Source organism: Myxocyprinus asiaticus, chromosome 8, assembly GCF_019703515.2.
Source record: "Myxocyprinus asiaticus isolate MX2 ecotype Aquarium Trade chromosome 8, UBuf_Myxa_2, whole genome shotgun sequence".
NCBI classification, from domain to species: Eukaryota; Metazoa; Chordata; class Actinopteri; order Cypriniformes; family Catostomidae; genus Myxocyprinus; species Myxocyprinus asiaticus.
In genome coordinates, this window is record NC_059351.1 from 37997518 (window position 1) to 38021652 (window position 24135).

A 24135-nucleotide genomic window follows, 5' to 3' on the forward strand; every position below is an offset into this window, starting at 1 on the left:
CTTCAGATGTTTGCCACTGACCAATCACTTTTTCAGTTTTGAGCACACACTGACATACACTGTCACAGATGTTTACAAGTATGTTTTGTATGTGCTTCGCTTTGATTGATACGAGGCTCGCATCAGAAAGCTGGAACCTGCTGCCTTCGGAGACTGTATATGGAAGTAGGATGAAAAGCAGGTGCCTTTCAAACTGTTCTGAGACCAGTCATTCAACAACTCTGTCTGTTCAGCCATTAACTGATTACGCAGCAACTCAGCTGAATAAACTTTGGTTGCAGTGCAGTGTTACAGCGGTTTTAGAGTGGTTCTGTGCTCAATAGTGATGGATTTCATGTCGTACTCTCATTATATATTATACACAGAACAGCTATGCTCTGAGTTCGGTTCGGTTCGTGCGCGTCACTGACGTGTGTTGACCCCGCTAAAAAGCACTCCAGATTTACCTCATTGCACATTTGCATAATTTCAGGTATGTTTGACCATTACAAGTGTCTAAAAAAACCTGCCAAAACTGTTGTCAACAGAAACAACACACACACACACTTCCTTCAATTTTTCTTTTTTTTTTTTATATCAAAGTAAAGGCTTGAAACCGTTTAGCATTGCCACCTGCTAAATTATTACAGAAATATATTACTACCATTTATTGCAACAATAATAATAAAAGTAAATATTATTTTAAAGAGAACTTAAGAGTAAAAACCCTTAAATTGGAAGTAAAGCGTGGGCAAAACATGGCTTAATTTTGGTCAAAAATAATTAACACCTTGTCCAACATGAGAGCTGCTGTTTAATATAATTTTGTTGTTTATTTCAGAAACTAATATCAAAGCTGTGGCAACAGTATTTTTTTTCCAAATTGTGCAGCCCTACAATAAAAATAAAAATAAAAATAAAACTTCAAAGGGCAGAATAATCGTGATTACAGTTTTAAGCAAAATATTTGTGATTATCATTTTACCCATTATCGTGCAGCCCTGTGTTTTAGTTTCTTTTTTGAAGCTTGACTGCCATGGTCACTGTGAACTGTTGTTACATATATGGCAAGAGCTGCATAAAGTTTCTTCAAAGATGTCTTACTTTGTGTTCCACAGAAAAAAAACCAAAACAGGTTTGGGTTTGGAATGACATGGAAACATTTCCTTTCTGGACTAAGGAAACTTTAAGACAAATACACCCAAGCCATACTGCAGAATGCAATGTGGATAACATACAGTATTACCTGTTAAATAAAGACAACTAATAAAACAGCTCAGACTTTCACTTGTGTTTGCAATCTCATTCGACCTTTCCAGAGGTGACTGACATGCACTATGGCAACTGCACCTGATTCTGCTTTCTTGAGATGTGCATAACAGATCTGATTAAACGGTCCCTTTGATTTTCACTCAGGGAAGGTCATTATCCCCCCCCCCACCCCCACTCGCCTCCTTTCACTTCCTGCTCGTTCACCATCCCTGCCAAGCCCAACAAATGGATGTAGTCCATTATCAAAATTCAATTTTTCCCTCCATCGCAGTGGTCCTCTCAGATCAGCGTGGGGCATTCAACCAATCCTCCTCTCTGCCTGTCTCATTAGCATCTGCTGCAGGAGAGCAAATAGTCTTAATTGTGTTTGGTGAGAAGCGGCCACCGCATGACTAATGAGCCCCACAACTCCACATAGAGGCAGACCTGCAGCGTGCACCCTGACATCCGCAGCCCTCTGTTGACTTTTCACTGCAGGCACTGCAGGGTCTGGGTTGTACAGATGGGTCAGATGTTCTGTACTTGGGTTGTTCTATAGCTGTTCTTAGGGTCTGAAGAGGTTAGGGATGACAGCATGGAGGCAAAATAGACCTGCTATTCTAAATTGTTTTAAGAGAAGTTGGGATAAGAATGTGTAGGTGTGTTTGTTCCTGTTATTGCTTCTGTCTTGTGTGGGACATCTTTTTATTTCCTTTTACCACACATGCACTCTCTGAACTATCATTCAATACACATACATTCTTTACACACTATTAAGTTGGAATGGAAACTTAAAAATCATAATCACGCATGTAGAATACATAAATATTTGGATAATCATATGTGTTTTAAATATAGTCAGTGATTCCCAGGTTTGCTATTAAGAGTGTGATTCTGGCGCAAACAAGGCACATCGAATACTCCAGTTTTGACTAGGGAGGATAAGCAAACCATCAAAGTTTAAAGAGAAAGTTAAAGTTTCCATCAAATAAAACATCAAAATTTAAATTATTAAAACTGTCAAAGTTTTTGAAAACTCTAAAATACTTTGTCAGTGTGATACACACAAATAATTTGTAAAAAAAAAAAAAAAAAAAAAATGGTGTGTATGATTATGCTTAAAGTTTACAGTACCAATAATACCAATTACTCAAATATGATCTGTTTGTGTATTTAAATGTCAGACATACAGTATATGTTTTTGTTATAAAACGTGTGTGTGTGTGTGTGGGTGGGTGGTTTACGAGGACATTTCTATAAAGGTTTTATGCTATAAATGTGGTTTATGAGGACATTTCTAGTGTCCCCATAATTCAAATCACTTAAGAAACATACTAAACAATGTTTTTATTTTTATTTATTTTTTATGTAAAAACGCAGAAAGCTTTTTGTGAGGGTTAGGTTTAGGGGTAGGATTAGGGTTAGGGGATAGAATCTATAGTTGTACAGTATAAAAATCATTATGTCTGTGGAGAGTCCTCATAAGGATAGCCGCACCAATATGTGTGTGTGTGTGTGTGTGTGTGTGTGTGTGTGTATGTACTAGCTTAAAGAATGTTATTTTTTAAAAGCAGTGGTTATTAAAATGGCTTATTAACAAAAGAAGAAAAAAAAATATATGCATGACTGATGCTAAGCTTGAAAAGTCACATCTTGTTATTAAATGGACTGGTAAAATGACAAATTTCTTCCTCTCTTGCATTCAGTGCAGTAATACATACAAGACAGGAAAAAAAAAAGTATTAATTGAGCCAGCTGTCAACAGGCTTAAAGGCTTAGAAATAAGTACAAAAACCTAAATAACTGGAAATGAAAATAGTTTTCATCATTCTCCCCACTAATTGACAATGTCACATCTGAGTTAGGGTAAAAAAATAAATAAAAAAAAATCAAATGCAGCTAAAGACTAAATAAAATAATTATTGCACAAATGGCTACATTCAGTCAGTTTGCACAGTTCCTTCGATTTGGTTATAACAACTTGAATAAAAAACTGGCAAATGCTGAGAAAAATAAATATGAATGTAAATCTGTTGTATTTTTAAAATGTAATATTTACATAGTCAGTGAAATGTGATATATATTAATTATTTCAGTCAAAAGCTTTTTGCTTATGTTCTTTTAGTCCATGTTGAACATAAAACCAAACATGGATAAACTTAACAGACAGTCATGCAAAACTTATTACACTCTGTTTATATCATAATTCCTCATATGAAAGCAATAACTGTGTGCATAAACAGTCCTTACAGTGTTTGGGAAGATAAGCCATGTGTCAGACAATATACATTGTTTTCTTTATTATTGCTTTTCTTATAATTTTTATAATAATTATTGTTATAATTTTAATGCTGCTGCATTTAGAGATTGTTCATATTGCGAATGTCACAATTTATAGTTATCAAAATTCATTTAGCATTTTCCCAGTACAATTCGGTGCTCTCCAGGATCATTTGTTCAAGGGTATTTATCCAATCCTGCTGAATAATAATGGTCCACTTGCTTTAATTTAATACGAGGGGCTGCATTATATGACAAAATGAAATATTCTTATTTAAACACTTCAGAGGGCAGACATTTCTATCCCTCCTCTCAAGCTGTCTAACATAAATACCTCTTTTTCTGAATAGGATTTGACCTCTAACCCTGCACTTTATTTTAAAGCAGGCAAAGCAGGGCAATTAGCTGAGCGCAGCCCCTGTCTTTCACAGTGTCCTTAAACCCTACTGAAGCTCCATTAATTGCCTTCCTTTCTCATTCGCTTGTGTTGGCTCAACTGCAGAACAAACATGTTTACAATTTAGACTCACTGCACATTTCACAAAGTTTTAGTTCTCTGTTGCCTGAGCTTTTGCCTCTGTATGGTATAGCTGATGAGCACTCGCGTCCCAATTCTCATTTGTATAGCGTTTATATTGCACAGAGGGTACTATTTACCTCTGGACTGGCTGGAAACTCCAGGGAGAGTCCGCCCATATGAGCTCACAGCTTATAGACAAAGTTGCCCATCTGTTTAGACAGGAGGGATAGAAGCTATGTGATTCACAGCGCAAACTTTAAAGGGATGTATTTCATTTTCTTCAGTTAGTATGGGGGGGAGGGGGGAATGAATTGTTTAGAGGGGACTTTTTGATCACTGTTATTAGCACTGCAGTCCTGTCAGGAATGAGAAAGTTTCGCTCCATGCAGTATTAGTGTATGTCCAACTTCAAAGCAAGCTGACCAGATTTAGAGGAAGAGATACCAGGTTTCATGCCATCCTCTCTTGTATGCAAGGAAACGGAGGTGTCCCGAATGTTAGTAACACACACACACTCCTCAGAAGGTGACCATATGGTATCTTTAATGTTGCCGGGAGGAGAGGGGAAATGGTGCAATTTTCTCCCCTGCTAGTTTGCAGTATTTCTTGTTTCATTCAGCTTGAGAAATGCCACAAAAAAAAAAAAAAAAAAAAAAATGTTGTGTTAACTCAAAAAACAGTCACACCAAGATGTTTTGGGGGTTTTAAGTGAGCAGGCCACCCAGCACTTCCACTTCTGTTTAGTCTGTCAGAAGGAGTTTACTCTTCTGATCTAAACAGCCACCAAGTTGTGAACGCAAACTCCTTTAGCTTTGTAGGAACCAACATTTTGTATTGACAGAAGCCAGAAAGTGAATGTGCTTGTGTGTGTTTGTGAGGGAGAGATCCAAATCTCACAGCACGTCCCTACCCCTTGAAAAATCTCATGTCCTTTAAAACTTATCGCTGTTTCCCCTAATGCCTTGCCGATAATTCCATTATCCTATATCGCAAACAACGAGAACTATTTACTTTTTTTTTTTTTTTTTTTTTTGAAAAATGTTTCATTGTTCTGCTATTCTTATTTTTGGAGTCCGCTTGGTTAGAACAGGCACAAAGCCTTCCCGCATTAGTTCTGTTCCATTTATCCAGATATGCAGAAGAAAATACTGCCAATACATCTGCAATCTCCAATGTAATGCAGATTAAGACAGGTAATTAAGCACTATTATTGCACACGCTCGTTCATTTAAACACTTGTTATTTTAATAATTGCCGCTGGAGTACCTCCAAAGCCCAACAAAAACAAACGTTTCTGTTGGAGCACAGGAAGGAGTTTAACAGTGATTCACCTACAGAGACAATGTATTGTACAGTACATTTAAAGGCATAGTTTACCCAAAAATGAAATTATCTCATCATTTACTCATCCTCATGCCATCCCAGATGTGGGATATTTTTTTTTTGGTGAAACACATATGAAGATGTTAGGCAGAATGTTTAGTCTCAGCCGCCAATCACTTCCATTGTATGGAGAATATATATATATATATATATATATATATATATATATATATATATATATATATATATATATATATATATATATATATATATATATATATATATATGCAATGCAAAATAATGTGAGTTATTTTGCCTATCATCTTCATTTGTGTTCCATGGAATAAAGAAAGTCAAATAGGTTTTGAACAATATAAGGGTGAATAAATAATGGTAATTTTTATTTTTGGGTGAGCTTTCCCTTCAAATCAGACACAACAAGAGTAAAAGAGCCAAGAATGTGAACTAAAATAAAAGAATATTAAAGACTTATGCTTAGGCAGGTGTATAGGTTAAATCAATGGTTTAGAGGAGAGGACAACAAAAGATTATAAAAGGAGAGGCTGGGAGGCATCCTGAGTGAGGATGGCATGAATACAGTAGAGAATAGGACTTTGTGACAGCATTTATATAATTTAATCTGACCATCTGGGTGAAAATCAAACTAATTTGAAGAGCTTGGGAGGGAAGGGAGGCAGCCTATAATCTGCACTCACAGCCACACTGATATTCAGGAATGCACAAATGCCACTGAAACACAGAACCTACACACTCTCAGTGCTAATAGCCCAGTTGAGTAAACAAAAGAGATGCAAACTGTTTCCTGGGAAGTGACTTTGAAGTGAATCATCTAATACATTGATTAAATTCCCACATTATACCACCCTTTTTTATTTTGCCCTGCTGTTGATGGATTTTAAACTTAATGAGAGCAGTTGGCTTGTGTCATGCTAAGTGATATTTAATAAAAATCAAAAGAGTAACCAAATATTTACTTAGTTCTTTGTTGGTATGTTTTTTGTATTATTATTTATTTATTTTTATTTTATTATTTATTTATTTATTTATTTATTTTTGTTATTTATTCATTTATTTTAGAGCTGTCAGTAGATTAAAATTTTTAATCATGATTAATCTCGTGAATTTTCGTAGTTAATCGTGATTAATCTCAGTTTTTAAAAGTGCTGAAATCAGATGCTATATATATATATATATATATATATATATATATATATATATATATATATATATATATATATATATATATATAGTGTGTATGTATTTCCTGTCAAAATGCATTAATTTCCTTCTTTGGAAAAAACAACACAATACAGCAAAACAATATGTAACAATAATGCTCTATTATTATTATTATTATTATTATTATTATTATTATTATTATTATTATTCAAAGTCCACAGAGACAAAAATTCACTAAAATAGCACCAATTCAAGAAACATTAAACATTTATGAACATTTACCGATGGGCACATCACAAGGGTTCCGCCCTCTAACCAGTGTTCAGAACTCGCACAGAGCTGAATAAAATGTAGAATCTAATGTCAAATTTGTACATGCCTTAATCGCGATTAAGAAAAAATTAATTTGCTATACATTTTAAATTAATCGCATGCCTTACCACTGACAACACTAATTAATTTATTTATTCATTTATTGATCAATGGCCACAACATGACATCTTACAAATCTTGTTGTTTCTCACACCTGAGTGTGATCTCTTACATCCCTCCGAATACACAATATACCCCAGTGTTTCCTCATACCTGAGTAGCAACCTCAGGGTGCACCAAGCATGTAGCTCTGAGGTGGGAATAGTTTTAGCACTTATAGTCGCACGTCTCTCTTACATAAGCTCAGGAGCAAGGCAGTGTCTGAATGTGGAGTGAACGTGTGAGGATTTTCTCACCCACACTGCCTCTTCTCCAAATTTTATCCTTCCTCTCTCTCCCTGTTTATTTGTTTGTTTCTCTCTGTCTGTCTTTCTGTATTGTCACACAAACAACATACAGAGTTATCCAAAATTAACTTATTATTATTATTATTATTATTATTATTTATTTTTTCTGCCAGTGGTGGGTGAATTGTGAAAATTTAATTGACACAAATATTTCTAACCAGCTCTGAAACTGTATTTTGTTAAATTTTTATTAAAAGCAAAATTTGTATCCATATGGCAATGGAATTGTTTAGTTATTTTCCTGGCATTTTCATTGCAACAGTGAATAGTCTGTCTTTGTCTCGCAGTTATGCACCTGTCACAAAAACATGATGACCCATATTGATTTTGTCCCACATATTTTCATTTTGGTGGCTTAATGTGAGGAATATTCACATATTTGTTGTTCTGGAGGAAAAACAACAAAAACATTTTTTTTTTTTTTATAATTAGATAGATAAGCTTGTGATGGTAAATGTTCAGTGGTGGTTCAGTGATGGCACCATATATGTTCTTTAGTATACAGTTTGTATTAGGGATGAACAATATATTGGTGGGATATATTATTGGCCAATAACTGGGAAATCAAAATATTATTATCACACCGATAATGGAATTACCTCCGATAGTTTTGCAGATAATTTGTTACGGTTTATTTACTTGCAGCTGAATTCTCTTTCCTTCAGGCAGAGACTTGGGCAGTCCAAAGCGATAATGCACATGCACATACACAGCGTAGACACACTTTATTTGTATTTTATTTTTATTTATTAATTTATTTTGTGATAGCCAAGCTCCTTTTTCTCTGTTGAGGATTATTTCAACAAATCTGCACCTTGTTACGTTGTTTTGGGTCTGGTTTTAGTCATCTGCTATAAGTAATGACATGCCATTTCCCATATTCTGTTTGTTTCATGAGGCAATAAGTGAAAATTTGACAAAAACATGTATGTATGTTACTTAGGGGCTGTCATTTTCGTGTATTATTCATGAAATATAAACAGAATGTGGGAAATAGCATATCGTTACTTAAATCCCATTGCGATTAAAGTAAGTCCAGGCAGAACCTAAAACGACACATTTAATAAGTTATACAGTGGAACTGTCACAGATGAGAGCTGTAGCAAGCGTTTGCGAATGAGACACGCATAGGCTCAATGCGCGCACATACAAAAACTGCACTCGCAGTCTGGCTGCCGGCACTAATAATACACAATGTAGCCTATACAGAGATTAGGGTTTGTTTTGTGTGTTTTCTTGTTTAATTTTTGTTACATGCAGTTTATCACCTCATTTTGGTTTAATACATTACAGCTGTTTGAAGTTCATTATTAGCTGTGTCTCGTTTCGAAGGCTGTGTACTAGGTAGGACACATCCTTTGAAGGCTGCAGTATACCGAGCGTCCTCCTTTAAACAAGCCTCGTTTAAACGAGATTGCCTTCGTAGGACGAATGGAAACAGAACTTATCATGGTTGCTATGACAGCATGCCACTCTTTAACAAGCCCGAGCGCTTCGAGTGAGAAGGTAACAAATTCCCTTTGGAAGGGAATGTAAGAGGTACATTTTAGGAGAGTTATAATGATGTAAAGAGAGAAAAAAAATAGATTTTGCAGATGTACTTTTAGTCTAATAGTTTATTTTAATTATATATTAATATAATTATACATATTATATACTCTGCACCCATCTACTGAGGTACTTAAACTTGGGAATTAACATTGCTTGCGTTTGAACATCATATTTACGGGCAAATTGGAATTTTTTTTTTTTTAGACATTTCCGTTGAAGCAAAGAATTGTGGGTTGTGAGTGCCCACAAAGGATACACCTCATGCATCCTCCGAATTCCCATGAAAGTAGGTCGCATTTGAAGGCTGCATTCGAAGTGTCCTACTCACTTTTATGAAACGAGACAGCCTCGATGACATATGCGGCCAACAAATGCGTCCTCTAGAGGACGTGGCCTTCCAAATGAGACACAGCCATTGTCTCTCTGTGAGCAAGTTATCAGGATTACCGTAAACACCAATGTAAATGGGCACCATCATTTATGCAAGTGCATTGTAATTTATTTATCATTTAAATCAGCATACATTTGTAATGTAGGCACAATTATGGTTCGTTACATCCGCCAAACCTTAAATTGCAGTCCAAATTCCAAGCTTTTAAATTACATCTATTTTAAAATGAGAAGCTTTTAATTACTTATCTAGCAGTTCCAAGTTGAATGATTAATTTCTTTTTATTTTTTATTTTTTTATTATTAATATTATTATTTTAAATATGGGTTATCGGTATCGGCCACAATGAGCTGTGAATTATCAGTTATCTGTATCGGCCCAGAAATTCCATATCGATGCATCCCTAGTTTGTATATCTTTAAACCATGTAATGTGAAGTAAATAAAGTTACCAGCCAACTTGACTTGCTAAAGCCAATTTTGAATAGCTTTTATGGGGTGACGATTACATATTAATTTTGGATCCTCTGTGCTGTACAAGTGTACAAAGTATGTGCTCTGTTGAGGATTAAACCACTACCTTTGACATGGCTGTCCCATGGTGTGCGTGGGTGCCCTTGCCTGTTGGCAATGTGTGGGCGAGGCCTAATGGCAGCTGACATGACAAACGGCTGGTTGCATTCCATAACCACGTTCGCTGTGCCGCTGAGGGCCCCGCTGGCCCCTAAATGCCTTGTTACTCCTGCGGCTTTCTGTCTAAATGCTGAGGATTAATTACCCACACTAAAAATAGAGACACTAAATGCAATTTTAGGAAAAAAAGGAAAGAGGGTGGAGAAAAAAGTATGGAGTGAATGCTTGCCATGCACTCAAGACTTATGAAGGGGGAAATGGTTCCGCTTGGGGCAATGAGAGTATGGTGCTGCATGATACAAATATGAATGAATAAAAGTGAATAATAGTGCTGATAGTTTATTGCCAAATTTAACATAATTGTAAGATCCAAAATGAGTGATGACATTTTCTTTGCCACCCTCCTGTCTGTGGGCAGTTTTGAAATAATTGTTTAAACCATCTCTCATTTCGTGTCTGTCTGTCTCTCTGTCCGTCCCTCCATCTGTACATCTGATATAGTGTCTGCTATTATTTTAAAAAGCCTCTTTACATTGAGTAGATTTTCTAAAATTGGGTCATGCACCGCTGACTTTATGCAGAGGGTTGAGTGAAGTCTATTACTCGTCCAACTTCACTGCCCCCTATGCCCCTTACAGTATATTCTGTCCATACACAGATACCCCCTACCAGCAAGTCAAATGTCCATGCAGCCCTTCCCCGCCACAACCCATTACAGAACAATCATATGATCACAGACACAGCAATTTGAGCCAGCAGCATGTAGCGGAGCTGCTCTCCCCAAGTGCTTTGTGCCTTTGCAAGCCTATTGATTTTAATATCATATGGATGGGTTCATATCTTCTATGAGAGGAGCTTCAGATATATCAGAGGTCAATGACATGGTTCATCTTTGAAGTTTCTGACCTGTGTTTGCAACACATTGAATTTTAATAGTCCTCCCCTTAGATCACGAAATGTCTCTTTTGATGGGACGAGCAATCAGACTCCTATGTTGTGTGATCTGTGTCTGGTAATACATTCTTAAAGGGGAAGTTACTCAAAAATGAAAATTCTCCAATCATGTACTCACCCTCATCTTGTTCTAAACCCACTGAACATTATTTTTTATTTATTTTTTTTTTAACCATGCTAGGTGTAGTGGTTCCTATGGGGCGCATACAGTGGGAAAGAAAGCTTATAGTGAATTGGGAGTGTTGTTCTCAGCTCTGTAGCGGGTGAGAGTTTTCAAGAGGGTGTTTTATAATGAGAGCCGGAGAGCATGTGCATGTTTAATGTTGGCCTCTCTTCCCGTATTCTCCTCTCTGATAATGCTTTCTTGCGCTAAAGAGTGACATTGAAAGGCGTCCACTTCAGCATTGTTTCAGCCCTCTGGAATGTTCTATAGAGGAGGAAGGCTCCATTTAGTGGCTGCAGCAGCAGCCACAGTGAGAACCTTTCTGCACGGAGAGGGAAAGGGGAGAGGCACTTGGAGTGGTTAGTCTGCTGCCTGCTTTGCTGGAACATGCTGCATTGTCCTCCCAAGACCTTTCTTCGTCTCTCACTTTGTCCCTGCCTCCTCAAGAGTCTGGAGGGAGGAGTTTGGCATGGTGCAACGGCCTTGCCCTGCCCTCTTAGCATTACACAAGGCCCCCCGTGAACTGATACAGAATCAGGGGTCTCATTTTCTCCCACCACATTTTTCGAACTACGATTGTTTAGAAGTACCCTGGTCTTCGAGCCTGCTTTACATTTTTGTTCAAAGTGGGCTACCCCACTCCACCCCTCCCTTGGTGGTCCTTGGAAAGTCAGGTGTCTGGGATTGTCTCCAGTGCTTTACCTCAGCTTGCTAACAAGCTCCCTCTAGCCTTGGAGGAAGGCTTGCTTTCCCTGCTGCCCATTCCCATAATGCTGTTTCATTATGGTCCCCGCTGGAGCATATGCAGCCATTCACAGAGCAAACTTCTGATAGCTTAATGACCATTGTGGAAATGTTTGCTCGGAAAGATACTTTTTCAAGTCCCTTAATTTGAGTTTACATTCAAAGCTGGTCCTTCGGGAAATTTTCCACCGGTCCTGTGGAAATTTTCTGCCCGTAGTGCGCTAGTGTACGAGACCAGCACTTTAAAGCAATTTTAACTTATCAAGAGAGTTTTTTCTTTGTTATTACAGTTCATGCTGTTTGCTATTTTACGCAGCAAACATCGAAGTCTGACAATGTAGTGATCCATTAAAAGCCATGCAGCAGGAAAATTGCGTACATCGTACGATTCGAGAGCACTAATGGTGGCAGTTATAGCTCAAATATCAATCAGTTTCTGTTTACTGAAATGGATGATTCTCTTAGTGCAAGTGACTATCCATTGTGCCATTATCCTTAATGAGCAACTGCCAGTAGACACTTTTCCCATTTGTGATTTCTTCCTCAAGATCCCCTCTTCGTCAGCCAGCAGGACACTCCCATTTTGGAACATGCATCCACAAGAATTAATTAGCCCCTAATGGTTTCTGTCATTTAATGCAAATGAGTTTTACAATTATCTTTTTTGTTATCGCTCATGGAGTGCGCTGCTGTTTGTCTTTGCCCTCTGAGTGACACCGTTACTCAATTACAATGTTTGACACTCGTTCCTCTGGGCTGCACCACTACACCGACTCCAGTCATGCATCTTCCCCTGCGTCAAGCAGAGAGAGCCGGTCCCCTTTTATCTGCCCTGTCCATCTCGATGCCATTTTGTCTTTTATTTTAACTCCCATGTATCAGCTCCATTAAGGGCTCTGCACTTGTGAAATTGACTTTCTGTTGTTTCTCTCGCTGTCCCCTGTTGTTGCCATCATATAATGCTCTGCTTTGTCCCGAAAATGTGTTTGCACCCTGTCTATTGACCATTCAGTGTCTGTTATTCAATCTTCAACAGAAGGTTTGGAGGAGGGATCCCGGCTGCATGATGGCAGCACCCCTGCAGTAAACTATCAGATCCATGTGAGGTCAAGCTCACAAAGTGCACACCTCTGCCACTGGCCTCACTCTCTACATTGCTGATGACTCTATATGGAGGCAAATGATTCCTCAGTCTCATGCTGTTCTCTGTCCCACACCCCTTCTTTCTGTCATACCTTTAACACATCCACCTCCACCAAGCATAAGTAAATAATAATAAAAAAATAAAAAAAATAAAACAGTTTGACCTTAAAGGATAGCTTATCCCAAAATGAAAATTCTGACATAATTTACTCAACTACATGAATGACGCACTTTCTTCTGTAGAACACTTTCTTCTGCTATGAAACTGAATGGTGTCTGAGGCTAATAACATGGGTGAGTGGATGATAACAGAATTTCATTTTTGGAAAAACTATCCCTTAAAAGAGCCACAAAGAATAACCTTAAATTGAAGTCACACATTTTTTGTGTATTTTTGTTTCTGTTAATTTCTTTAAAACCTGGCAACCCAAGCTGACTCTACTGTATTGTGACATCTATGCAAAGGTATATCTGTGACACTGAAGCTTAGCAGTGGTTGTCTGAATGTTTAAGCCCAAAGTATACTTTGGTCAGACGCAAAAGCTGAGCATCCGCGTACAGGACACGTGATGCAAATCTCGTCATCAGCAGAGTGCTCGAGCACTGAAAGCGCGCAGCCCGATTTTTCTATGTGCCTGGAAATATTTGCATGAATTAGTGGATCCACAAGGTGGCAATACTCATGTTTTATCCATTGCTGTCACGAAGAAACGCTAGAAGAAGATGTAATCGCCTGTAAATAACAGAAGAAAAAACTAAAACAACAACAGTTGATGTGCACGTCGAGCACGTGTATGAGGAAGTCAGGAGATACCTGCATTTGTAGAACTCGAGTTTGAAGGAATATAAAGACATCTTTATTGGTCTAAACTCCTGAAGAGAAATAGTCATGTGTCTTATAACAGTCCTAGTGTGCATGTTCCAAATGCCTGAGTATGCGCACACAGTCAGATGGAGTATACTTTGACTGGCTTTCATTCGACTGTATGCAGACACTGATCATTCGCATCAAAATCAAAGTATACTTTGGGCTTTATTTATGGTGGAGGATAATATTTTTGGTGTGATGTGTGGGCGGATCTGAGCACCATGTGACTCTCCAGCCTCCCCCAACCAGAAGTCAGGGATGCTGCACAGACTGCAGTACCAGTTGTCACTTGTTGTCACTTGGAACATGACATACGGATGCTCAGGACCTGACGGCATATGTGACACTGGCCTGCCAAAAGCATGCTGGCACTTTTTAGGGCCCTGTTTTTTACACCATTAGTCACATTTTCCTCTTGGCTTGTTTTAAGCAATCACCTCCCATTCTTTTTTTCTACATTTTCTCTCTCCTTCTATTTCTGCCTCTCATGCAAGCACCAACTAATTCATTTTAGGCTTTATTTCAATAAAGCATCTATTGCATCACACTGTGCTCTTTCGGGTCCATATATATTAGGTTACTATAGAGGTTACAGAAGACCACATTAAAAGCTCTTGTTTATACGACCTCTGTTAATCAACAGATTTATTCTTTTTTTATTTATTTTTTTATTCTGTGCTGCCTCTCTAAATTAGCCTTTCGGTGATCAAACTCATATTTGAATATGTCTTCCATCTCTGTTGATGTTGACCTTTGCTGACTTTATCAGTAAGCACTCAAACTAGGTCTGTTCCGTCTATTTGAAATGCTCGCCCCAGACTTGTATTAATGCGCGGTTTGTTTTGTGTAACGGCATTCTCCGAGTATTCTACAGCTTGAACAGCAGTTACATCATCATAGAACTTAATTAATGTCATAATGCACTCACACAGCAAGGGTTGTGTTGGCCATGTGTAATATGATATAAAGACGTAATTGGTTTCTGCTGTTTTTAGTATTGTTGTGTTTCCCTTTACCCCTTTGGATGGTGGTTGACATATTAGTCATTACCTCTCAGAGGGCCCAAATTAGCGCCATGTTTAACGGCACTAACACAATTGAATCCTTTAATGATACCCCAGAGTGCAATGTTCTAGTGTAATGATACTGGACATGCTTTTTTCTTATCCTATGTCCTTATTTCTTTCTTTCTTTCTTTCTTTCTTTCTCTCTTTCTCTCTGTCTCTGTCCTAGTCAATGCATTGTTGTCCTAGATAGTATCTCACATTTTGATGATGGGCTGCATTAGCTGCATAAACACGTCAGGCTTGTCCGTAAAACGCTGTCTGTTCTTGTCCCACTTGAAGTTATTTATCAAACACCCAAAGGGGAGGGCAAGTATCAATATTAATTTGTATACAGTATTGATATGAACTAAATGTGTTGCTTATAAAGTTTATAAGATTAATGTAAAATCAACTTTTTATGCTGTTATGTGAGAGCAGTAGAATACATGTCCTGATGGGATAGTTACGGTAGCACAGCTGCACAAATGCCCTTTCCGCATTCGAATCAAACATTTGCCTCAACTACAGAGAAGAATGATTGTAATGTGACCCTTGCAATTGGCAAACAATATCATAAGAAAGTCTCGCTTCAGTCAATGAAAACTGTATATAAATCACAATGTATCACAGTACTCTTAAGGCAACACACACAAGGAATCCTGATATTTTGTGACCCAAGTATACTGCAATGCAAAGCCAACACCCATTAACTACATTTTTTTTTTTTTTTGTTAAGTATAGACCAAAATGGGGTAAGAGACACATTTGGCAGAACTCCGTTAAAATTCAGAGAACTGTGCTCTGATTTATTTTCAGTGTTGCCGTAGTTACTGCTTTTACCTATGTAGGGCAGTATTGTGATAATATTGCACCATTGAATCATTGACAATTGCCATCCAATAACCAATGAGAGAAAAGGAGCTCATGCTATTTTTTTATTTTATTTTATTTTATTTATTTATTTTTTTTGTAGACTCCAAGGAAGCAGCAACGTGCACAAGATGTGATTTCCCTCCAACAGTCTATTATGATTAGCTGAAATCAACAAACTATCTGCTTTATCCAAGCCATTTAATGCCTGGCTCTGCCTGACTCACTTTTCCTCTACTGCTAAAGAAACATTGAAGTGCTCCAGGGCACACATTTATGTGCTTGATGCGTTGCCATGTAACCTAGCCCAAAAAACATATCCATACCACCACCAGCCCTGAAAATGTTCCTCTTGTGTTTGGCCCTGTCTGAGGCATAAACATCTCTTATTTATATTATTGGAGCCAGGCATATGTTTCTCAGTCTGAAGGTTTTGAGCTGAATGTGAATAAACCTGAGCTAAACCGCAGTGGGCTGGGCTCAGTGAGTTAACTCCTGTCCCCTGCCGGGAGTGGCCGGTGTGGCGGGGCTTCTGATGTCCAGCCTAATTGGTTAAGCATTCAGTACAAGCCGATGTCTCCGTGATCAGATTTCGGCTTGGGCACCAATCCTCTCCTGATCAGCTCCACATGCTTTTCTTGTCTTGACAGCACCACAGCAATCTTCCCATCTGCTTTTCATTTTTCATCCTTCCGTATCACTGCTATCTTTTTCATGGGGACATTTTTATATTTTTAGCCCCCGAATGATTAAATGAAATGTTATATGCTGTCAATAGACTGCAACACAGCGTGATAGAGAGAGGTTAGTGCATGCGTTCGAAAATTGATTCCTTTCATTTTTATGAGTTTTTTATTTATTATTTATTTATTTTTATTTTTTTACCTCCACTAGACTCTTCAGTTTCCCAGGTTACACCAGACTCCTGCACTGTACAGGGCACATCAGAAGCAGAGAAAAGCCTTTGTCTGAGGCTGAGCTGCCCAAGTTAACAGCTAATTTCCCTCGACGGCAGGTACACATTAGACAGGCTCTCTAACTTTTTATTTCATAATACATGTATTGATTTAGCTCATAATCACAGGGCATGTCATGTAATCTCTGCAGGTCTGCTTGTTTGATCAGACCCAGGGAGGTAAGGTATAGCATCTATACACACACACATACGCACACCTTTTCAGTTTTTGGATGTCAGTCTAGATGGTGTGTTGTTATTATTTCATTATACACAGGTATTTGTCTGACCTGGAGAATCTGAGTGTGTGTGCATGGGTGAATTAGCTGCAGGTCAGAAGAACTGCAACTTTTATGCAGGGACTAAAAAAACGGTTTAAGGAACAAAAACGAAACCGAAAATGAATGACAGTTTTTGCAGAACGTAATCGAAAATGGGAACAAAGTGATTTTCAATTGTTCTGGAGTGAAAACGTTCTTTTTAAATGATGGTAACCGGTTATTACCAGTTAAATTTGTTCCGGTCATTTTCTTAATGAAACCAAAGGCCAAAGGGTTTATCACAGTAAATGTTTGGAACTGCACTTCATGTTGCCCGAAAAAGTAAAACATGTGATTTGATTCTTAAGAAAACTGCTGCATCACACATTTCTTTACCTGATTGCTTGTTGTGGATGCATTCTCTGAATGAAGACCTTTTTAACAACTATGTATAATTATTACATATACATGCACAGCTATTCCAGATTCAAGGAAAACATTATTATAGGTTAAAAGTTAATTTCTCATTTGTTTCTTCACTGAATTATATGATATGATATGATGCATTAATACAGATTTGATGCTGCCGGATTTTGACTGAGAAGCAGGTCTGTAATTAAAATTGTACTTAACTGTTAATTTACTGTAAGCTTGTTATGATTTCTAAATCCACCATATTTTAGTTTATTTTGGTGAGGCAACTGGTTGGTTATTAATTATTCTTTTATTTTGTTTTAAACGGTTACTGTTTGGAAAGGAGATTGCAGAACTTCTTAACCGGAACAAAAAAATACAGTTTTTGCTCAGAATGAACCGAAATGAAAACATTTAGTTTTTAGTCCCTGTTTTTATGTAGTGTTAATAATGTTCTATATAGGATGCAAGTAGACACAAATACAGCCCTTCAAAGGTGAATCACATGAATTACAGCAACACTGAAATTCAGAAAAATAGCTTCTGCGGTTTGCCTTAGTTTTAATGTGGATTTATACTGTGTTCACAACAGTTTTTACAATGAAGATCACAGTCTGAGACACGATTTTGGAAAATGTCCTGATTGTTCAACCAAATGTGTAGTTACTGTGTTTTGCCTTTGCACAGCAAGATATTATGGCTGAGTATCGACGACAACTTCCTCATAATACAATATGCATTGTGGTACAGTATGTCAATTCAATATATTACAATGCAGGATGCTATCAAAAGTTTATATAAATTTCATCTATATACGTGAATATATATTTATCGTGAGAAAAAGAACTGCAGAATAAATAGACTATCAATGTTTGTTTTTGTTACTCATCAGTAATACCTCAGAGCCCTATGTAAGACTCATTTTGTTACCATTGGCATCTACACTTACATTTCCACATTGACATGTTGAGGGCGATCAGTACAAATATGGCAGTGTTTTTCCAAGTGACTGTAGTATGATTTTAAGAGAGAAATAAACTTTGGCTTTTTGGGTGAGGTATTTGTCGCTCTCTGTGGTGCAGGACTTCGATAGACTTTTTCGATAACTCCTAACTGCAACAACTTGCAGCTCCTTAGTGAATATTGCAGATAAAGCCAGTAAAGGTTATCCATCCATCACCACACACACACATTGATAGGGCTGCACAGTGGGACTGAGTGCTGTTGTGCAGAAGACCACAGGGCCTGAGGATGACCCACTGCGGTTAGCTCGTACTCTACAGTATTCTCCAGGAAAGCTTTGATATACTGATATCCCACTATTGCTGGTGATTAGACACATGGTCCCTTGAGTAGACACCATAATACAAGACCACAGGTCACAGTGTTGTGTTTTAACCAAACAATAACGCTCGTCTTTTATCTTATGATGTGACACACCAGGATTTCCAGTCTCTTTCTCAAGCTGCCTTGTGTAGCTACGGGCACTCAACCATGAACATCAAATTCGATGAAGTGACTTATGTGACGAGCAGAGTTTATTCTCTGTTTTCATCAGTGATGTACATAACTCAAGCTTCAGGCTACAACAGTCCCTCATGCTTTTGACATATTCATGTTTTTAGACTGAGGTCATAGTGTAAACCACAGAGCTCCTGAGTTTATTTCAGAGACAATATTCACATATTTGTTTTGCGGAGTTGTGAAGTCTGGGCTTACTTGTGATATATATATATATGTTGAAAATGTCCAAAAATTTAAAGGTAAAAGACTGTAAAAATGCTATTTTTTTTTTTTTTTTAAATAAAAAAAAAAAAAATATATATATATATATATACAAATATAACATATAAATAAAAATAAAATACTTCATTTTGGCAGACGATTAAAGTCATTATTAGACAAAAAGTGGCTTTAGACGGCAGGGACTAAAAGCGGTTAAATTAATGAAAACGAAAACCGAAATGAACAAATAATAATTTTTCAGAGAGAAAACTTAATTTTTAAATGCTGGTAACCAGATGTAACTGGTTTATTTTGGTCCAATATATTTTGGAACTACACCACTTCATGTTGCCCGAAAAAATGAAACGTGCTTTGATCCTAAAGGAAACTGCTGCATTACACATTTCTTTGCCTTATTGCCCATTGTGGATGTTGCATTCTCTGAATGAAAACCTTTTTTAACAACTATGTATAATTACTACTTACTTATACATGCACATCTAATCCAGATGCAAGGAAAAGATTATTAGAGGTAAAAAGTGCATTTATTAGTTGTTTCCAATATTCACTGAACTATTGTCAGATATGATGCATTAATACAGATTTGATGCTGCCGAGTTTTGACTCCGAAGCAGATCTGTAAATAAAATTATACCTAACTGTTAATTAACTGCTTGTAATGATTTGTATGCCAATAAATCCACCACACAGGAAAACATTTTTGCTTATTTTGGCTTATTTTGGTAAGGCAAGTGGCTTATTTTGGGCTTGTTTTTCCAGACCAGGTCGCTTGTTTCTCTTGCGAGATCTGGCAACACTGTGATTGGTATTTTACCCACCCCTTAGCACAGAGTACTGTCACTTTAAAAAGTATGTTATTAACTGTTATTTTATTTTGTTCTAACCGGTAACCTTTTGGAAAGGAGGCTGCAGAACTTATGAACTAGAACGAAAAAATACAGTTTTTGCTCAGAACGAACCAACGAATGAACTTAAGCTTTTAGTCCCTGTTAGACGGCAATAGAGTATAATGTTTCTTTCTATATCATTGAACATAAGCCTATTATTGATCTGCATCCATTTTACAATTAAATTAGTCAATCTGTTTGAGGTATATCTATTATTAGGGCTTTTCTAAAGACACGTCTATGTACACATGCATCAGATGGATGCTATTAGAGCGGTTGCATCACATCATAAACAGTGTTTTATGACGCTGTTTTAAGTTAAACATAGTTTGAAACTGCATTCGGCATTGGGTTTCATCCAGGTGTGTTTGAACACATGACCAGTTACGCTTACTGCCACCTGCTGATTGAGACTCGTAAAAACATGAATGTGCAAAAGCTGCTTCAAGCTTCAAATGCTCAGATGGTAGATACATTCCTTTTTACGATCCAGGGGCATGATTAATTGAGTAAATTATATAAAAAAATATATATATATAATATATTGTGTAAAATAAGTGTCCAATTCAGCATTTTTTTGGTAAATATTATGTTGTATTGTTAAATTGTAATACAGTTTATATATAGTTTATTAGGTACACCTACTTTTTCATGTGATTATCTAAACAGCTAATCGTGTGGCAGCAGTGCAGTGCATAAAATCATTCAGATATGAGTCAGGAGCTCAGTGATTTCAACCGTGGCATGGTTGTTGGTGCCAGACGGGCTGGTTTGGGTATTTCTGTAACTGATGATCTCCTGGAATTTTCAGAATGCACAAAATGTTGAACCTTGAGGCGGATGGGATACAACAGCAGAAGACCACGTTGGGTTCCACTTCTGTCAGCAGAAAGCTGAGGCTGCAGTGAGGCTCACCAAAACTGGGCAGTTGATTGGGAAAACATAACCTGGTCTGATGAAATTAGATTTCTGCTGAGGTACACAAATGGTAGGTCCACTGCTGCCTCAGCTTTCTGTTCTTGGCTGACAGAAGTGGAACCCGAGGTGGATCCACTTCTGAGATGCTATTCTGCTCACTGCAATTGTACAGAGGGGTTATCTGATTTAAGTCAAGTCATTTTTATTTGTATAGCGCTTTTCACAACACACATCATTTCAAAGCAGCTTTACAGGAAATCATGCATTATAGATATTACAGTTTCATTTTTTGTTAAAGTCTTAGAGTGATCATTGTGTAGTTTGATTAAATATGATTGTAAATTGTGTATAGAAATTAAATAATTAAATAATAATTGTATTTAGAACCCCTGTAAGCAAGCTGAAGGTGACTGTAGCAAGGAACACAAAACTCCATAAGATGTTGGAAGGGTTGGGAGGGTTACTTTTGAAATGTATTCCACTACAAATTACAGAATGCATGCTGTGAAATATAATTTGTAATGTATTCCGTTAGATTACTCATGGTCAGTAATGTAGTCTAAATCCTTTGGATTACTTATTCAGCACTGGTAAATGTTTTCACTTGTTTTGACTATAAAAACTCTGCCAGTACAGTCAGACAAAATACACATGTTAAAAATACGTTCTCTGAAAAACCTAAATATCTTATGCGGTGTTGTTTCTAAAACAAGATAAATCAAATTGATCTTGTTTTAAGGATTTTTTGTATATTTTTACAGGAAAACAATACAAAAATTATTATCAATAATATGATTTTTGCCCTAATATCAAAGGTCTTACTAGAAAAAAGACTTAATGATCTAACGTGAATTTTCTTGATAAAAAAATATGATCATGCCTGGCATGTAAAATGGCTAGAAATAGCAGTTTAGCTTAGCGTAAAGATGACAGTTTACACAAGGTTTATTTCTGTTTCTTCTGCTCCAAACTTACTTCAAATGTACTTCTCTGTCTGCTCATATGAATGTAGAGAGTAAGAAAGTGTTTCACCGCTGTTCAAATGCACATTGGATCACATCATTTATAGGTATAAATGTTTTCCATCTGAAAGGACTAAATATTAAATGAAACAAATGACAATAAAATGCAAAGTAATCTCTTAAGTAATCAAAATAATTTTGAATGTAACTGTATTCTAATTACCAATGATTTATATTGTAACTGTAGTGGAATACAGTTACTTATATTTTGTATTTTAAATACGTAATCTCGTTATATGTATTCCATTACACTCCAACCCTGGATGTTGGGTAATGGAGAAAAATAACCTTAGGAGAAACCAGGCTCACTGTGGGGGCCAGTTCCCCTCTGCCTAAACAACATGAATATATTGCCAATATTAGTTATTTATGTGCAGTGCAAGTCATGGTTTTAAATTTGTAAATTAAGTTAGTGTTAAGGTCTATTGTTTAAAAAAAAAATAAATAAATAAGATTAATGTCTTTGTAGTCCATCCTGGATTAACTGCAGTAGTTCACATTGATGCATTGTCTTTTGTTAGTTGGCTGATGAAGGCTTTTGTTGGCAATTAAATGATAGTCTATGTATTCCATTTCAAGAGTGTAGTCCATCAATAGACAAAGGTAATGCAGGCAGTGATTAAAGAGGTGCATCACAGTTCAACCTGCAGGTAATTTCGGTGAGGTTCGGTGGGCTCCATCATAAGTCCAATGTTCATGCAGTGGCATATGAAGTATCCCATGTCTTACAGTTGGAGTTGGCATCAGTTCATCCTCTGAAGTCAAAAGATTGAAGTGATGTCTGTCTGGCACCAGCTGTAGTTTGTCATCATCTTTCAGCGACACGTAGCTGTGGAATCCGACACCAAGCAGGAACGGAGCTGGATCTGGCTGGCTCTGGTAACCTCGGGATATGAATCTCAAGGTTGAGACATGGAAACAAAAACATTTATATTAGTGTAGATGCCATTCAATTTTATGCAGAGTTATAGATCATGATGGGTGTTTCTGGTTCCGGCAGACCTAACTAAAGCAACCTCACCTGGCTAAATAGATGAGTCTTTAGTCTAGACTTAAACTGAGTGAGTGTGTCTGCATCCCTAACAGTGTTAGGGAGACTATTCCATAGTTTAGGAGCCAAGTATGAAAAGGATCTACCTCCTTTTGTGGATTTTGATATTCTTGGAATTATTAGATGATAGAATGGGGCTAATATGATCATATTTCGTGGTTCTAGTCAGCACTCTGGTAGCTGCATTTTGAACCAATTTAAGTTTATTTATTGAACTTGCTGGACATCCTCCCAGTAATGCATTACAATAATCTAGTCCTGAAGTCATGAACGCATGAATTAGTTTGTCGGCATCAGCAACAGAGAGCATGTGTCATAATTTAGTAATATTTTTCAGGTGGAAGAATGCTGTTCTACAAACATTGGAAATTTTACTTTCAGAGGACAGATTGGGATCAAATATAAGACATAAGTTCTTTGCTGTAGAAGACGACATAACATTACATCCATCGAGAGTCAAATTATATTTTAGCTGCTTGTTTTTAGAGGGTTTTTTGTCCAATCGTTAGAACCTATTGAGTAGAAGGAAATTTCTGGCCATTCAATCTTTTATTTCATTGATACACTCTTGCTAATTTAAAGAAATTTAAAGTTGGGTATGGTCGGCATAACAGTGGAAACATATTCCATGATTCCTGATAATATCTCCCAGGGGAAGCATGTATAAGGAGAAAAGCAGAGGTCCTAAAACTGATCCCTGTGGCACTCCATACTTAACCAATTTAGCCAAAGTACTGAATAAACACCTAGGATTGTTGTGGTTATGTTCTATGAGTTTGCTAAAATAAGCTGATCTGGCAGCTTTTAGTGCCCGTCGGTAGCTACAGACACTATCCTTCAATGCATCACAAAATACCTCTAATTTTGTATTCTTCCTCTTGCACTCCATTTTCCAAGCTGCTCTCTTGAGAGCATGAGTGTGATCATTGTACCACGGTGCAAGTAGTTTTTCTTTCATTTTCTTTAATCGAAGGGGGGGGCAACACTATCAAGAGTGCTAGCGAAAACTGTATTTATACTTTCTGCTATTACATCAAGTTCTTCTGGACTTTTTGGCTTACTGAGTATGTGAGACAATTCTGGAAGATTATTAGTGAAGCTATCTTTAGTGGTCGAAAGAATAGTTCTACCTGAATGATAACGTGGAGATTGACTGACATTAGCTGATCGCAACAAACAAGACACGAG

At 37.1% G+C, this 24135-nt stretch overlaps 1 protein-coding gene across 1 annotated transcript in view; it reads left to right on the forward strand.

Moving 5' to 3' along the window:
- The first annotated feature begins 16685 nt into the window (after positions 1–16685).
- Positions 16686–24135, forward strand: part of LOC127445439 (teneurin-3-like) — a 362775-nt gene continuing 355325 nt past the window's right edge. The window contains exons 1-2 of the mRNA XM_051705512.1: positions 16686–16709; positions 16802–16829. The gene's annotated coding sequence lies outside the window, so the exon portion shown is untranslated. The remainder of the gene's footprint in view (positions 16710–16801; positions 16830–24135) is intronic.